The sequence below is a fragment of the Aptenodytes patagonicus genome, chromosome 1 (assembly GCF_965638725.1).
Source record: "Aptenodytes patagonicus chromosome 1, bAptPat1.pri.cur, whole genome shotgun sequence".
Classification (NCBI taxonomy): domain Eukaryota; kingdom Metazoa; phylum Chordata; class Aves; order Sphenisciformes; family Spheniscidae; genus Aptenodytes; species Aptenodytes patagonicus.
The window spans coordinates 141,410,929-141,425,151 of record NC_134949.1 but is presented as its reverse complement, the minus strand read 5'-3'; positions in this window follow the sequence as shown (position 1 = coordinate 141,425,151).

Here is a 14,223-nt window from a genome sequence, read left to right as displayed (position 1 = left end):
GTCAGGGCTCGGTCACTCACACAGTAAAAAAGTGTTAATTCCAACATTGCTGTTCCAGCTTGCCACAGCTTTTCTGATGTCCCAGTAGAAAGGTTTCTTGTAGAGACAGAGAGTTTTCATCTAGCTTTCATTCTGAGAAAAGTACTTGCAAGGTACAGAAAAGCAATCTACTGCAGTCCTACTTGTTTTCAGAACTGCAAGGACAATTATCTCCACAGGAGTGGGATACAGGTGCTTCCTCCAAGAGCACCAACCTGGCCATTGGTGCACATGTAGAGCCTGGGAATGAAAAGACAGACCAAGGGATCAGAAAGGGCAAACATTGCTTGAATAAGCACCTCTGCAACATATTCCAGGGTAGGGTAACCCTGTTTTCCCAGAAGTCTTTGGCCTCAGATACTGCTCCCTGGATTTTGAGGGCTTTGTCTTGTTCTCGGATGAGAAACTGGGTTGCAGAGGCCAAATATTAAAGCAAATAAGTTGTCATGACATAGGATCCCATGAAACAGTTGTAGAGAGCAGAGGATGCTTGCCCTCCTATAGACATGCTCAGACAGAGTAACTAATAACCTGTCATCCATGCCCAGTTGCATTCTGTGTAGAAAACTAGTAACATAACAGAAATTGTAAGCTTACTTGAAGACATTTATAACCAACAGCCTGTATAACATTTGATGTGTGTGCATCAGCAGCAAGATAGCAAGACTAAAGAGGATGGGGTAACATCCCATAGCCACCTCCAGCAAGAGCCTTCATATTATTTGCACAGTCGATATACCCCCTGCTCTTTCAGGTATAAACCCTGGAGTGATAAAATCTTTGAGTGAAGACCCCAAAGTACAAGCTTCCCGGCAGAGCCACCAAATATATTTGCATTCATATTCCAAATCTGAAAACTAAAATGGAGAGAAGACACTGAGGTGGCTGCCCTGTAGGAAACTCTAAAATAAGAACTGAGGACACCACTCAGAAGAGGGGATCTTGCCATTAGTAGTAAATCCCCCGTTCTTTTGGCCAGGATGCATCCTGAGACTATGAGGTAAGAGAAGCATCGAGAAGAACACACTGCTGTTAAGAAACAATTCTGACTGTATGTATTTGTTTAATCTATAACCTTTTGTTTCCTACCTTGCAATGAGAAGCCTGACCTTAAAGTGTCAATGTATAAACTCTTGCTTTCTTTTTTTAGCATTATGCCTGTTTATTGCCATAGTGGCAGAGTAAATTATGGACCAAACACGAAACATATAATGGTCTGTTTTCCCAAAAGCAGAGAATGCAAAAAGAGCAGTGTGTGCAGGCAGTCCAGAGTGGCCTACACCACAAGGATTTAGAGTGTTTCCTGATAAATTGCAAAGGGATCCTTTGGGGACTGCTATTAACAAGTCCAAGGTTTGGAGAGAAATTCCCTTCTGCCTTTCTCTTAATGGGCATTAGCTAATAAATGTCCCACAAGGAGGGAAAGAAAAAAAAGTCATCCCACCTCTTTGAAAACCCTCATTCATCACACTTTCCTAAACAACAGATCACATCTCCAAAGTGTCTTATATTATCAGAGGAACCAATGTGACTCACAGTCTGTCTTTGGGGATGCTTTCTTCAAGAATCTCTTTCATGAATGGACATCTTCTTACACAATCACAGTCTTTTTCTTACAAAGGATGCCCTTCAGAGAAGGTATCACTCAGCAAGGTCTTCATCCCACAGAATGACTCAGATCTCAAACTGCTTACAGAGCCCAAACTTCCCAACAGTAAAGATGTCACCCTATTGTCAGGGACAAGAAGGAATGATAGCAGAAAAATGTAGACACAGGGCTACTAAGACAATCGATATATTGTTATGTTCTACCTCCACAACCACTAAAGAATCTCCCCATGCAATTTCAGGTAATATCAATGACTAATTTGGGGGAAGAAGTACACATCAATTCTTTTGTTGTCCAGATAGTACTTTTCTGCTTTTTGAAGATAGCTACAGTGTCAGCAATTCTCCAGTTAAATGGCTTCAACTTAATAAAGTCCTTGATAGCAGTCTTGCAACTTCATATGGTGAGTCTTTCAGTCTATTAAGGTAGAGGTGATCTGCCCCCTTGACGTGAGGACATTAATCTCTCCAAGTATTGAGGTCAACACAGAGATAGCAATTTTACTTTCTATGTATTTGTTCTATTAGCTGTTCCACCTTAGCCCCAGTTTTTTTCCATGTCATCCAAGAAGAAAAATAAAAGGAAAGCTATGAAAAAGTTTGCAGGCTTCTGCATTAAACTCTTTAAAGCCTAACTGCTTGGGAAGTCTTAACGTACAACAGCCTTACTGCATTTACAGACCATCTCTTGCTCCTTCCTGACAGCTCAGCAAAGTGACAGAACAGTACAGAAACCCAAGTAATGCTTTTGCAGATTTAGAAAATGAGTTAGCCTTTGCAGCAATCATCAAAACATTATTGTGAATGACTTAAATGTTAACTGTTAGATGAAATAGCATCTGAGAGCTAAACTGGGCTCAGTCTGAATCAAGAAGTCTGTCTCATAGTTATGGTCTTACAACATGTGTAATACAGCTATGGAAGCTGCATTGCTGGAGGACTTTACAGAACTACCATGGCCTGGTTTATAGTTGGTTGCAGTCATGGGGTTCTAAGATCATCCACTGTCTGTGGAGTTGTTGGCGATTATCAAATGACATGCTACAATCTGGATTTTAAAAACTAGGAACGGTTACGCTCAAAATTTTGTTTAAAGAATTTGTTGTTAGTATAATTGAAATCTTAACAGTATAATCATTATTAGTCCAGATTTAATTATTATGGGTAAAAAAAGAATAACAATACAGTCAGAACCGATATACAAACTCTTCTTACTTTCTACCCTTTTTGAGGAGTTATGCTGACCCTCTCCCTGCTCCTCTGGGCCCCAATGTAGTTTGGGGCCAATGAAACCCCAGGTGGTTTCATGCTGGTGATGGTGGGGCATTGTTACAGCAAGTTGTCAGCATTTGAAGGCTTTTGCTGGGAAGAACATGATGTTCACATTGATGGTTTCTTCTTCCTCACACCAGGATACACCTGGGGGCATTTTTATATTTGCTAGTATGCTTTTACACCTTTATTCTTTAGCCATAGACACCCAGTCAATTAGAAAAATTGCTATTGCAACTAAACCAAGTAAAACAAAGCTGCAGGCAGGTCACAAAATATTCATAGAGAGCAACCCTGGCAAGCCTCAGTCCTGAGGCCTTGCAAACTCAGTACAAAGCTTGTGGCCTATGACTAGCAGTGGCAATACCATATAACATAGTTACAAAATAACAAAATCCATATAAGCATATTTTTCAAATGAAAACTTCAATGATGAACAGTTTACCTCTGCTGTTGCTACCTGGGCTCTGCTTGTCACTAGAAATCTTTCTCAGTCAGATAGAAAAGATTCCTTAAAATCTATTGCCATGCACACCACATCTGCAGTTCCTTGTCCTGCAAAATGTTGTTCTGCACTAGCTTTAATGCTAGAAAAAAAAAAGGGGGCAACTTGAATGGTGTTGCCTGCTCTGGGAAGAGGTTGCAAATCCCTACCAAAAAAAACCAGCAGCATTCCCTTCAATTTCTGTGAAACTGCCTTTCAGGGCCAGAAACAGAGGTCAGGCTTACGCTCATAAATCTGCTTCCAATTAGTGCAGGTGTGAAATGAAGGTGACATGCAGGTAATTGTATGTTGCTGTTGTGATTATATGGAGAAATGTAAGCAAACTGTGGACTGTGGACCAAGCTCTTTCCCCTCTGGAAGCTACCTGTACTAGCAGAATAAATCACAGAGTAATTGAGGCTGAAGGGCACCCCTGGAGATCGCCTAGCCCAACCCCATGCTCAGAGCAGGGTCAGCTAGGGCAAGTTGCTCAGGACTACATCCAGTTGCGTTTTGAATATTTCCAGGGATGGAGACTCCACAGCTTCTCTGGGCAACCAGTGCTCAGTCATCCTCAGAGTAAAAAGTTTTTCTTATGTTTAAGTGGAACCTTCTGTGTTTCACTTTGTGCCCACTGCCTCTTGTCCTGTTACTGGGCGCTGCCGAGAAAAGCCTGGCTCTGTCTTCTTTACTTACCCCCCATCAGCTATTTATACACTTGGTAAGCTCCCCCCTCCCTCCCCGCCCCGAGCCTTCTCCTCTCCAGGTTAAGCAGCCCCAGCTCTCAGCCTCTCCTCGTATGAGAGGTATTCCAGTCCCTTAATCATCTCTGTGGTCCTGCGCTGGACTCACTTTAGTATGTCCATGCCTCTCTAGTGCTGTGGAGCCAGAGCTGGACCCAGCACTCCAGGTGTGTCTCACCAGTGTTGAGGGGAGAGGAAGGATCCCCTCCCTCGACCTGCTGGCAAAGCTCTGCCTAATGCACCCAGGAGGCTGTTGACCTTTGCTGTAAGGGCACATTGCTGGCTCATGTTCAACTTCTTGTTAAAGGATACCCTGAGCCTTTTCCTGCAAGAGTTCTGTATCACTTGCAGGCTTGCTGAGGGTGCACTTTGCCCTATCGTCCAGGTCATTGGCCCCGGTATTGATCCCTGGTATACACCACTAGTGACCAGCCTCAAGCTCAGCTTCATGATGCTGATCATAACCTTTCAAGTCTGGCAGTTCAGCTGGTTTTCAGTCCACATCACTGCCCATTTATCTGCCCATTCAACAGCTTGTCTATGAGTATGTCAGAGAAGACAGTGTCAAAAGCCTTGCTAAAGCTGAGATAAACATCTACTGCTCTCCTCTCATCCACCGAGCCAGTAATCTTGTTATAAAAGGCTATCAGGTTGTTCAATCAAGACTTCCCCTTCATAAATCCATGTTGACTACTCCCAGTCATCTTCTTGTCCTTCATGTGTTCATCTGTAGAGAGCTGCTAGCAGCTGGAAACTAAAGGCTAGAAGTGAGGTCTTTATTAACCTCAATCCCACTTTCAGGTGAAAACTAATTTTCTTTCAGTTGCTTTTCCTAAACAATGGTGCCCATGGTGTGCTGGCCATCAGAGCAGGGAGCAGCAAGCACCATTCCTGTGTGCTTTCTCTGCTGGCTCCCAAGTATGGTACAACAGAAACCCACCTTTTTTAAATGAGGATGACACTTGTGAGGTAGGGGAGTGGGAATGACTGCAGGAAGAGATTCAATGGGGAAAAATAAATCAGAGAATGCTTGGAGGGAAATCAGGGCTGGAGCTGGGAGCTTGGAGGTGCCAGAGTGAGATGGAAAACCTAGGTAAAGAAAGATTGAGTCTGTATGGAGATGGAGGCTGAACACAGGAAAGGTATCGGTGGACAGGTGGGAGATTACTGAGGGAGGGAGGAAGAATCAGGGATGAGTTTGGTGATGGGGTCAAAGAAAGAAGGGCTTCAGGACATGCTGGAATGCCAGGGAGGAACCCTTGAGCCATATCAACAATGAAAATATGGTGTGGCCTGAAACAGAGGCCAAACTAATAAAGTCTGCTGGGATTATTGGTTTGCATTTCTCAACAGGTTTGCATTTCTCAAGTCACTGCCAATTGCAGGGGGAAGGGAGAAGCAGAGGGCGGAGCAAGGGAGGAGGAAAGGGAAGGAAGAAAGGGAAGAGAGAGGTGGCAGAAGAGGATACGAAGAAATAGTGGTGAGGAAGGATGAGAATGAGGAAGAGAAAGTAGCATCGGTAATGCTAGTCTATTGAGACCTCAGGGGCTGCGGTGAGAATAGCTCTTGCAGGACTGGGAGTGGAGCTCACCATCTCCCGCTATCAGAAATAGCAGCTCCATCTCCAGCATTCACTCCTTGTCCCTCTGGTGCTCTGGACTTCAGAGATGCTGTTAGTCCTGTAAGATTTATTTCTCATGGGAGCTGGAAGCTACATTTCCTGAGGGAAGGATGAGATCCTGGTGCAGGGTGTTGTATGGTGTCCTGGAGATATGGGTCTTGCTTTGCCCTTATCAACTACTCTGTACATACTGCCAGGCAAGATATATAAACATGGCATTTAAAAAGAAGCAGTCATGATGCATGTATTTTCTTTACATCTAGCTTGATTATCAACAACTTTCTCACTATTGCAACTGAGATGAAAACCAGCTGCATATTAAGTATTTACAGTGTCACATAATACTAAACAGCTGGGGATAAAAAGATGTCAGGTACCTCAAATGGGCACCCAAAATTAGGAATCTTGCTGTGACTCTGCTCCCCGATTGTACAGTGGGGACTCCTTGCTGGGGAACTGTAACAATGCATTGACTAATGCTTGTGTAGAAGACAGTCACAGCAGTGATCAGCCCCAAAGAAAAGCACTGGAGGAAATTAATAACCTTATCATCAGGGCATGGTTTGAATAGCCTACAATGAATGAGGCAGGGTGCCAACACGCTGAGCAATAAGAAGGAACCACATTACTCCACACACATCTGCAGTGAGGATGCAGGGTCTAGGGGAAGAACAGCTATCATATAGTTAAAGACCATGGCAGGATTCATAGGTTCAAGGCAACTGAACTGAGGCTGAAGGGGCAGCATTACTCCTAGCACTGCCCAGCTTTTTAGGGATTCATCCTGAAGCCTTAGTTCTTGTGATTATAATTGGTTGGTATGGGTTAGTAAGAAATGCACTGGAAAGGAGAAAAAAGGAGAAAAAATAATTTCAAAGGATTTCTTTTGCTTCATGCATGTTAAAAAAAACCTGTAGACTTAAAGAAAAGAATGGGGGTTGTGAAACATCGGTGCTGCCTTTCCCAGTAGTACTCAGGTTAAGTCCAGTAAAATTCCCACCACTAACATCCAAAGCTGTCATCCAACCACATCTTCTGGAGCTCAGTCCTCTCCTGAAGAAGGCCAGCCCTGAGGGTCAGAGTCCCGGTGCCTGCCTGGGTGGGTTAACCTGGGTGCTTGCTACAGCCCCTCATGGAGAGGGGCAGGAGAACACCAACAGACCTGTTTAATGGCCCACAGTCCCTCCCTTTCCTTCTCCCTGGCCCATCTCTCATCTTCCCTGTTATTTTGGCACCTGAGATATCCCAGGGACTTGCAGTGCATGACTTCTGAAAGAGATGCAAGCACATGGCATGTATGTGCCATCCCTCTCACCCATTAAATTTTGAACCCGTCATGTTTAATGTATCATGAAAACAGCTGGCCAGGTAGAGGAGAGCAACTCTATAGCTATGTCTCTACCAGTATATTACAGAGACAACTTCCCAGAAACACAAACTCAAAATGTCTTCCCATACTGTTACACTGTTAGAAAAGCAGCGCTCCTCAAAGGGGTTGGTTTGGGAGTTAGTGCAGACGAAGAGGGACCAGTCCTAATTGCTGATGCAGTCACTTTGTTTTGGAAGGGGGAAAGGTTAATAGTAGGGGCCTGGCAGGTTTCTTTGCTATTGGCCTTCAAATCAGCAAACAGCCCCAGCATATGTATTAGCACATCTGTAGCTTATCTATGTCCACTCAGAGAACAAGGCTGCTGCTTAGCCGTTATTAGACACCAGAGAATCCACATAGGAGAAGTTAGTACCTATTCTCTAGGGGGGTGACAAGAAACTCCAGCTGGGGTCTCTTCCCTGTGAGATCCTTGGGTTAAGGACTTGTGTGCTAAAAAGGAGAGAGCTTACTCTCTATGTTTGTATAATATTCCCCATTAAAGAGGTAGTTCACCATCCATGCAGAGAAACAGCCTTAAATCACACTCTTTTTATTGTATTACTGTGGTTTACCCCCAGTAATGTGCTTGTGTGACAAAGCCCCACAGTTTCAGCTCTGCAGGAACATGCTTCACAGCATTCTCGGTAGCCAAGAAGAAGTGGTGCTAGTGGAAAGAGTCATACCAAGCAAACTTTGCACCTGGGGCCTTAGCACCTAAGGATTTAAACATCAAAGTCAGTGTCCTGAACTGCAGCTGGAGATCAGGTGAAGCCAGTCCTGTCTCAAAAATGATGCCACTATGTTATCCCAGTCTCCATTTTTGCTGAACAATTGGGCAATTTGATTTTGCAGCAGCTGTAGCTTGAGCACTGTCCAAACACAGCTAACTGTACTACACAATGCATTAATCCAAACCCCAGTCTTGAAGTCAAGATACCCTGAGTAAAAATATGTGTGTTGGAGAAATTGGTAAAGCTTTTGTGCAAAGCCCAAATGACCAGCAAAGCCTCCAGGGTTTCCTTTTATAAACAGGGAGGAGAACAAGGGAAGGGTGGGAGGATGCATTACATTGTGCTTACTATCCCATTGACATTCTTCCTCCTCAGCAAAGCTGTAGGACAAATGTTTTTTTCTTTTTCATTTCTCCACCAATATTTTTTGTCATGTTTTCACTTCTTTTCTCTGGGAGAAGCACGTCATCCAATACTTCATGAAACAAACCAGCCAAATTGTTCTCATTCGTTTAACGACAACTTGGCACCCTTTCCTTGCTCACTCACCTATTGGATAAATAAGCTTTGGACTCTTTAGCTAGATAAGGACTGTTAACAACATCCTATGATTCTCAACTGTACTGAGAATAACATCTACAGTCTGACCATACCACCACGTTTCAGATGTGCACAAAACATCATTCTGCCTCTTTGGTGGGTGAGATTCAGGTAAATACTATCTCTGCTTTGTACCATCCTTTCTCCTCATGGGAAAGACACCCAGTCACAGTGGTCTGAAGGAAGCAAAAGCATTCTCCAGTCTGGTCCCTGACGTAGGCAATGGCTGGAGCAGAAATCAGGATGTGCTGTGGCACCCAGATGCTGTTCAGCCTCAGTGAAGCCAAATCAACCATGGGCTTCTTTTTAGCAATTATGAAACACTCACCCGAGGAGAATCCTTAATTCTAGTTTCACCATGTACTGCATTTGCATATGGATGAAATGCCGCCATGCAAGTACAGATATGTGAAACAAAATCCTCAGGACATCCACACATCAGAGGAAGGAGGTCCCTTGTAGTCATGGAAGCTGGATGTAAGGCACCCAGGAACTACTGAGGAGAGGGAGGGTACATGTGCACACCTTACACTGTGGAGTAACAGGAATTTGGGGATTTCATTGTAATCAATTCCTGAGATGTGTCTGAAAATACAGCAGGACTGCAAAAGGTACTGAACGTGCCACTAGACTAAGGGCCGGCCACCCGTCAGTCCATAGGGGCTTTCATTCACACTCTGGTCCAAGCAAAATTTTTGTACGGTGGCATCTAAATAGCTTTGAGGGTCTGGATGTCAAGGGAAGTTGTGTGACTATGTCGTTTGGAGCATGAATAATAGTTAACAAAAATTACAGGTGCCTATTTTTGGGGTTTTTTTTTTGCCTGGATTTGGATGCAAAACTGGCTTTGAGCCAATGTATAATTCTCAGCATTTTTTTTTCTAATCTGCCTTTTGGACTCTTTCAAAAGTGCTTTCCAAATCCCTCAACAACGTTCACATTCATGTCTCATACTTGTGGCACTTTAAAAATACTAATGCTAACCGTCACCTTTCATGAGGCTAAGGGAACAGAAATGCCTTTTAAGTAACTACGAAATGCTGCAAACAAAGAGCTGCAAGTTTTTCCCCAATGAATATTTCTTTGGAGATTCAGCAGCTGATATTTTACTGAACTTGTTTTGCCTGTGGGCGATCATAATGGCTCTCAAAAAAAGTAATCCACACCACAGCTTTGAGCTATAAAGCAGAAAGCTGCAGGAAATTAGGTTTATTTTTCTGTTAATGGAAAGAGGCAAAAACCTGCAATAACTTAACTGTTTTTTTCATTTTTAAATGATTGAAAGAGATTAATAAAATTCAAGAGACAGAATGAACTTTCACTTGCTATGAGCATGAAAGGGCACTGTATACGAACAGTAGATTTCTGGGATAACCATAAAGCAGGATTTAATGGAATTGCTTCAGAGAAATGCAGCAATAAATACATGTAATGAGCCAGCAAAAGGAGCCAGGAGGCAAGGTGCTTCCACAGATATGAGTCAATAAGTGCATTAGTGAAAGGAAGAATGGGACCTTAGAAAGAAAATTGTTTAAAGTGATCAGAAAAGAGAACAGAAGAGAACAGAAAAAAATTGTACAGAATTCCACCAAGAAACCTTCCTCCGCCCCAGTTATATTAGAATATCTACACTTTAATAGAAGTCTGAGGAGGCCAAAAAGTGTAGTTAAAACACTATGCTTTTACTGTCAGCCAAAGTAGCTTCAAAGGCTGATGTGTGGTATGAAACGAAGTTGTTCATCCCAGCCCACATGCACCATATTACCAACCAGCACACAAAATACAGTGCTGCTGAGGGACCAGCAACCTCAAGATGACCGTAGCTGGAGTTTAATGTTAAAATATGCATCGCTTAAGATGGGGTCCATACTAAATGCACCAGAAACGCTTCGGTGCTTACATCTCTGTTGTGCACGGTCTCTACTCAGCCAGTTACAGCACTCCTCCTCTCAGGGACTCAGGCTGCAAGGGTGATTTCTAATAGAGTAAGCCTAGAGGCAAGCAGGTGATAGAGAGCAAAGCAGAGCTCCTGTCTCCTTTCTTTTATGGCTTTTGTGGAGCCAGAAGAAACTGGTGAAGGACCTGTGCATCCTATATACATCAACCAGCTGCAATTTGCTGCACAGAAGTAGCACAAACACACCAAGTTTATGATGCCATTTCCGCCTCCTACATTTTTTGTCACTGATATTTGCAATATTCTAGGCAGCTCCTACATAAGATTCAGAGAAATGAGAGCACTATCAAAGTAAGTGCCTCCGTTTGCACAAGGCAAACGCACATCTTCAGGCAGTCATTTATATGTCTTACTAAATTACCTTACTTAGAAGGATGCGTGAAGATCTGCCATAATAATTCACAGCATATATTACATTTAAAAGGCCCAGCCTACATGTAGTCAGTATCTGAAGACATTTATTTTTAAGACATGAAGCTGAATTAGATTGTCATATGCAATGCATACATCTCCTGGACTGTGGAACGTGAAAAGCGGTATAAACAAAACATTGTAGAGATGACATGGAAATAAGACATTTCCCTGAAATCAGAGTCACTGCACAGCATGGAGCACAGATGTCACGAGTCCTGGCTGTGACACCAAATGGCTTTTTAAAGTCCTGTGCTGCATGGTTTTTTAGGAGAAGGCTCCCAGGAGCTCCATGGAGCACTCTCACCCAAAATAAATTATGGGAAGGACTCTTGCCTAGGGCTGCTGCCTAGAAAGCGGTAACCACCAGCCTGTGAAACTAGGAAGCTGGCAATAGTAATTATTTCCTTAGAAGAGAGAAGGGGTTCTGAAGGGTGTTATACTCCAGTAAATACTCTTTCTGAACACCGAGGCAGATTTCAGTGTCTAATTGGTTAATTATATGTAATTTCAGTAGGTATGGATGTTCCATTTTCTGGAACTGACATTTTTTCTGTCAAGTGTTAATGGATGTTGGGGGAAGAATATCTTAAGGAAACTGCTATGTAAAAAACCAAGTCAAGGAGTAGACCTTTGTAAGACTGGGAGTGCTGCAGGATACCTCTATTTACCAGGTCATTGACAACCAGTGACCAAGCGAGAGAGTTTGTGTTCTTTTTCTCCAAAGCTGCCCAGTGCTTTCTTCATAGCATCTACGAATGGTAAAAGTACTAGTCTTCACCTTAAAAGGAAGGTAAATGTAAAGCACAGTTAATCCGTCAGTTAAAAGAAATCCTGAGCGTTGTATGCATCCTGCTGAATCCAGCTTTTGGACGATCGATGCAGAAAAGCTGGGCCATAGTGGGACAGCAAACACCAGAAGTTGCTCGGCTTTCGGCTGGAAGCGGCAATAATGGGAAATTCCCTGGTCCACGTGAGCCTGAGTTTGTGTTCGCTCCCAGCACCATGACTGTCCTCGCTCGTTTTTTCCCCTGATGATTCCTCTCGCAAAACTTCTCTGCAGAGGCGTGTGCCAGCAATACCATCTGCTGGCTAAACCTAGCACTGTCCGGAGGAGCGGGCAAAGGCAGCGGGCTGACAGCCCCCACGGCGGACGCTTTTCTCCCTTCGCCCTCCTGCCCCAGGTGGGCTCCTGTGCCTGGGGCAGCAGGCAGCCAGCCCCGGGGAACCGCTGTGGCAGGGGAAAGGCAGCAAATCCCTATCTCAACCTCCCAAGCCAGAAATGTATCCGGTTACTCCTATCCCACATTTCTCTCAATGTTCTGGCTTTCAGTCCTGGTTCATAGGAGTTGGGGCTGGGGGCTTTTAATTGCTTAACAGGAAAGAGATGCCTTGCCTGACCACCCCTCTGCTGAGCTGCCCAGGCACAAGGAAGAGCAGACAGAAACTGCAGACTGTACGCAGGGATCAGGCACAATCCCTTTTCCACGTCTCAGGAAAAGAAGAGCTCTCTGTGCTATGCCCTTTGCCGGAGCTTTGCACGTAGCAGTCCCCATTTAATCCAGGATAAGTGTGCAAAACAATTAAGATCATTTTTATGGAATGAGATAACTGAAAGGAGAGAGTATGTGCAAAACCCCTTCAGGAACTGAGCTGAGGGTGTTTTCACTAGGTATTTCTTTTGGATTAAGTTGTCTGGTTATATGAGACAGTATCTGAGAAGTATCTGAGAAATGCCACAGGGCACGCAAGGAAAGCAGCCGGGAAGCATTAGATAACTCTGGCCATTTTTTTCTTTTTGGGGGTGAGAGCATACTTTGTTTACAAATAGAATCACAATATCTCAGTCTCCCAGATTCTATCCAAAGAGTGGCTAAAGAGGCTGGGAACCTTTGGCCTGGGAAAAAAAGAGGCTATGAGGGAGAGATGAGGTAGAGGACTATCAAGGGAGTACCGAGGAGAGAGTAAGGAACAATTGTTCGTTTTCTTAGATAAAATTAGATGGAAACTCTTGCAGTGTTTCCCCCTAATGGGGGGGAATTAGCCATACACAAACTATGTGGTTGAGCTCTAGATCTCCTCTTTATAGGATGCCATGGATGCTGAGAATTTACATGGCTACCCAGATGTCCAAGCCCTGAGAGCACCACCAGCCCTTACTGCCCCATGTCAGTCCCCCAGGGCTCCCCACTACCCTGCTCATGGCCCAGGACCCCATTTCAGTCCCCCGGGGCTGCCAGTCCCTACCCCAGGGATGCCCTAATCCAAACATCCAGTCTTACGCTCTAATGTACCGAGGCACTATCAGTGAGAAACTATTAGTGAATTCAAGTCAGACAGTCTTGCTGGATAAATTAGGTGAGAGAGAGGCTTAGATTCACCAAAAATGAGGAGGATCTATCTCCAAAGTGCCAGGGATAGCAAAGATAGAGATTGAATCTATTTCATTCTAGGGGGGGATTTGAATTTGCTTCCATCACCTCTAAAGAATATGTCCCAATAACCCAACTGGTGGATAATATTTTTCACACTTTTTGTTCTGTTCCTGCAAGAAAAATGAGCTATTTGCTTGATTTGGATTGAACAGTTTGGGGCTGGTTTTGTTCATTTCCTAGCCTCAGAAATAATAAAAGTAATTATAGCTTGAAAGAGAGAACAAGCTACTTCTTGTAGCTTTGCTCTGTGAGGAGGAGGTTTTGGGTAGGGTGTCCGTCTGGCTAAAAAATGGCTGGGAGCTGGGAGCAAAGTCATCCCCCTCTAGCGATCAGTGAGCAAAGAGAGTAATCTGGTACTCCCTGGGCCTGAGGAGTGCTTCACCTTTTCTATGAGATGAATTAATAGACTTAACTCCAAGGAAGTCGAGATGTGCTCGCACCTTGCGCTCACTGAGGTCTGATTAGCTGAGGAGCAGAAATACATTTGTTGCCTATTCTGAACCCACGAATATGAGTGCAGTTATTTTGGAACGGGAGGTCTATAGTTCTCATTGAAGAGACTTGGAAAGGCCGAGGTGCTGCCTACCAGCTTATAGGAAAAATTACATATAAACAGTTGGAAGGGACAAAGAGTTTGTCAGCCTCAGCCCTCATGCTCATCAGGAGGGTGCAAAAGAGGAGTCATGTACAGGGGTGATACACCTTCAGGGAGTACTGGGGAGAGCAAAGCAGCTGCTGGGAGCTTCACTCCATGCAGAAGCTCGCAACAGCAACAGTTCCTGTTTTGGGACAATTATTTAATCAAAGACAAAACCAACACAACTCCCGTTCCCCAAAATAAGTTAATAAAAAGTGCAGTTTCAATGACAATGAGACAAACCTATACTTGTCGTATTCATAATATCTTTCCAGGGTTTGTATGAACCTTCGGAACTCAGAGTCAGCATGCTTTC